The sequence below is a fragment of the Apium graveolens genome, chromosome 11, assembly GCF_009905375.1.
Source record: "Apium graveolens cultivar Ventura chromosome 11, ASM990537v1, whole genome shotgun sequence".
Taxonomy (NCBI): Eukaryota; Viridiplantae; Streptophyta; class Magnoliopsida; order Apiales; family Apiaceae; genus Apium; species Apium graveolens.
Window position 1 is genome coordinate 96,118,369 of NC_133657.1, and position 4,854 is coordinate 96,123,222.

The following is a 4,854-nucleotide window of genomic DNA, read 5'->3' on the forward strand; positions in this document are numbered from 1 at the left end:
TTTTGCCTTTTTGACAAGCCTCACAAAGTTCATCTTGAGCAAACTCCAGATTTGGCTTGTCTCTCACTAACTCCTTTTTCACCAGGGTATTGATAGCTTTGTAATTCAAGTGAGAGAGCCTCTTGTGCCACAACTTGCTTTGCTCAATAGATGCCTTGGTGTAGAAATAGCATATTCCATCCTTATTTGTTAAGTACAAATTTGCAATAAGCAAGCTTCCTTTTCTTTCTCCTTTCAAAGCAAATTCACCAGTCTTTTTGCTAATAATTAAGCATTCTCCTTTGTCAAATGAAACATTGAATCCTTTATCTGTGAATTAACTGACATTTAGGAGATTCACCTAAAGACCATCTATCAGTGCTACATCTTTAATGACAACATTTGCAGAAACCAACTTGTCATATCCCATTGTGAATCTTTTGATGTTGTTTCCAAAAGTCAATAATGGGTCAGCCATCTCCTCAAATTATGGTAGCAGGGCTTTATCACCTGTCATATGCCTGGAGCATCCACTTTCTATGATCCATATGACATTTTTCACTTTTCCCTGCACACAATGACGATTAAGTATGTTTAGCTACTCAACCCAAGTAGTGTTGGGTACTTTCTTTATTTTAACAAAAGTTGCAGGAGCAGAATTTGATAATTCAGAAATAACTGTGTTCAATGATTGATTTGCATTTTTCCTTTTAGCTGTAGGTTCAAGATTAACTTCCTTAAGGTCTACTCTCAGCTTATGACAACTTTCCACCACTTTTATATTGCAAGGAATGCAATCAAATTTGTCACAGAATAACTAGGGATCTTTAGCATTTGCTTCATTGTATTTGCATGCTCCCACTTTTGGCTCACTAATAGCCTTTTTACAAAGGTGAGTTAGATGACTTGTAGAACCACATTTTTGACATTGCTTCCTGGGAGTATCTACAACATATGCAAAGTTGTTGCTCTTGTTCACACCAACTTTCCCATTCCTGTTCTTTTTTTTCCGGCATTCTCGGTCTTGATTTCTTTGATTGGTGTCTTAGAAACTTGGTTGACCCTGGGCTTCTTTTCAAATTTAGAAGTTGGAGTTGTTTCATTGCATGCCTTCTCATTATTTTCATATGCAAGCTCTTGCTTGATGACTAACTCAACTTCACTAAAATTGACTTCACATGCCTTGAACAAAGGTGCATCAACTTTTCTCAGCATAGCGGGGACATCCTGATTTGTAATTGTTTTTCCTTTGTCACCTTCATTCTTCTTATTTATGTTCAAGGTATCATAGTCCAAACCAATAGTTATATTAGCACATGGTTTGTTCTTCTCATGGTACTGTCCAACCAACTGATATGTATTCCTAAATAATTTCAGTTTCACCTCATTTTTCTCCAACTTTTCCCTCAACACAGCTTCTATTTTACTTTTACACTTTAGCTTGTTCTTCAAATATTCATTTTCTTGCTTGACAGTTTCAAGCTCAACAAGCTACAGTTCCAAATCTTGTTTCTCAATACCAAGCTTATCATTCAACTTTGACAACCTACTCACTTCCTCAGTAGCTGCCACCATGCTTGTGTGTATATGAAATATCTCTACACTCATCTTTTCAACAGTTTCCTTATATTGACTAGCATCTAAATCAATAGTGGTTAGAGTTGGTACCTCTGATTTTGAAGTGGATGATTCTCCATGCTCAAGAGCCATGAGAGCATAGTTTCCAAATTCTTCCTTGTCTTCATCCTTATCAGAGTCATCCCAACTTTTTCCTTCAATAATATAAGTGTTAGGAATGTATGTGCATTAGTTTGATGATATGTTTAACAAAATACTTAAGTAGAAATTTAGTGTCTGTAGCCTCAACGGATAAGACCACTTTGGCTATCCGTTGATGGTGTAGCTTTACTTAGAAATAAGTTTAGTATTGTAGCATATTTCAGTCTCTGTATTTAAAATGTAATTCTTGGAAGTTGAGAGAAACTATGAGTCATGTTGACTACTAGATGATATGCAGATAGGAAGGCCAATTGTAAATACTTCATGCCTTGTAATTTTGTATAAATGAAGTGGTATCAACGGATGACTTAAAGACCTTCAACGGATAAGAAGCTAAGCTTCAACGGATGTCTCTAAAGCTTCAACGGATAAAGTCATCAACGGATAACATCCTTCAACGGATGAGTGCATCAACGGATGAAAGCTTCAACGGATGAAAGCTTCAACGGATGCTCTAATGATTAGCCGTTGATAAGGGGTAGTTGTACGTAAGAACAGAGGCACATGGGTTGATAGAGACAACTGAGATGTGGTAGCCGAATTTCAGGAACAACAGAAAAAGCAGCCGTTCTTCTTTAGTACAAAGATGCAATAGTCAACAAAGTACTGGAGTGAACAGGAAAAGAAGCAAGTGAAGAACTTATTTTATTACTGTATTTTTATATTGTTTTTCACTTGTACACTTGGTAATATATAAACCAAGTAGAAGCTAGTAATTAGAAAAAAAAAAATTTCAGAGCTGTTTAGAAAAATATTGAGAGAAAATTCATCTAGTTTGTACTAGGATGCAGCTGTGATCAACGTTGTTTAATCACAGATTTTCTAAAATACCATCTCTGGTGGAACAACAAATCCACCAGAAAAGTTTTTAAGGTCTGTTGTGTTCTTTACATTTGTGCTTGAATATATATCTGTCTGTATTAGCTTAAAGCAATTCACACACTTGTTCTTCTTGAACACACAACTTTATAAACTGCTCAAAACTTGAAAAAGTTTTGAGATTTACATTCAACCCCCCTTCTGTAAATCTCATTGTTAGTCCACTAGGAATAACAATTGGTATCAGAGCAGGCTCTTGACATACAAAGAGTTTAAAGATCTTGGAATCTAACAAAGATGAGTAAGAAGGATATTGGAGTAAAGATCCCAGTTCTTGACAAAGACAATTATCACCATTGGAAGGTGAAAATGCACCTTCATCTACTCTCCCAAGATGAAGGTTATGTAAACTGCATTGAGAATGGTCCTCACATTCCCCACAAAGTAGCAACAGTTGCTACAGCCACAGTTGCTGTTGGTCAATCCATTCCAAAACCTAGAGCAGAATGGACAATGGAAGACACAGAAGAAGTCCACAAGGATAAGAAGGCTATGAACATTTTGTTTAATGGTCTTAACATGGATATGTTTGATAATGTGATAAATTGCACAACTGCCAAAGAGGTTTGGGACACAGTTCAACTACTGTGTGAAGGTACAGAACAAGTGAAAGAAAACAAAATGCAGCTTCTCATTCAACAGTATGAATACTTTCATTTTGAAGAAAATGAATCTTTAAATGAAACATTCAATAGGTTCCAAAAGCTGTTGAATGGACTAAAGCTGTATGGAAGAGTGTACCAAGTGAAGGATTCAAATCTTAAATTTTTAAGATCCTTGCCAAAGGAATGGAAACCCATGACTGTCTCCTTAAGAAACTCTCAAGATTATAAGGACTTCACTCTTGAAAGATTGTATGGAATCTTGAAGACTTATGAACTAGAGCTGGAACAGGATGAGGTATTGGAGAAGGGGAGAAAGAAAGGAAGTTCAGTTGCATTGGTAGCTGAAAATGAGAGGAAATGCAGACAAGAAACTGCGAGATCTACATCAAACTCCAAAGATGGTATAAGAAGTCAGGAATCAAGCAAGGGGAAAGAGCAAGTTGCTGAAAATGAAGACAACTCCAGCCAAGATGACTCAGATGGAATTGATGAGCATCTTGCATTTCTGTCCAGAAGATTTGCAAAGATGAAATTCAAGAAAAACACTAGAGCCACTAAACCTCACAAAAACACTGTGGACAAATCCAAGTTCAAGTGTTTCAATTGTGGTATAAGTCGACACTTTGCAGGTGAGTGCAGAAAGCCAACTTCTGAAAAGAAGAAATTTGAACAAGTAGATTACAAAAAGAAATATTTTGATCTGCTCAAGCAAAAGGAGAGGGCTTTCATTACTCAAGAAAAGGACTGGGCAGATAATGGAGATGAAGAGGATGAAGATGTGGAGTATGTCAACCTTGCTCTCATGGCTGATTCTGAAGAAAATGAAGTTAGTTCATCAAGCAATCAGGTAATCACTACTGACTTAACACAGCTTACTAAAGAAGAGTGCAATGATGCCTTTAATGACATGTCTACTGAATTGTATCATTTGCGTGTATCTCTTAAATCTCTTGCTAAAGAAAATAGTAGGATTAAAGAGAACAATCTATTTTTAAGTAATAGAAATGCTTTGTTAGAAGATAAGATGATTGACCTAGAGAAAACTAAGTTGCATTGTATATCTGTTGAAAATGAACTAGCTGAATCTGTTAAGAAAGTAGAAATACTTTCCAATCAATTAGAGAAAGAGCAAGAGGTGATTAAAGCCTGGAAGACATCTAGGGATGTAAGTGCTCAAATTGCTAAGGTCCAAGGAATTGAATCATTCTGTGAAACTGCCTGGAATAAAAATAAAAAGAAACTAGAATTAATTGATGGACTGTCAACGGATGTGGAATCAACGGATGATGAAAGTTATCCGTTGAAGGAAGAAAAGGAGCATCCGTTGAAGGTTCCTCAATTAAAACAGGCAGATGTTTCTAAAAGAGAGAATCTAAAGAAACTCAACAAAAAGTTTGGTTCAACTTCAAAGAACTTTGTCAAAGAAGAAGCAAGCACATCCAAAGATGTCAGTAAGGTGAATGTAGGGCACATGACCTTAGAACAGTTAAATAATAGGCTCAAGATGGTTGAGGATAAAAAGGAATCTAAAAGAAAATCCAACAGAAATGGGAAGGTAGGAATTAATAAACACAACAATTACACACCTGATAGGTATGCTCCTAGAAAAAGC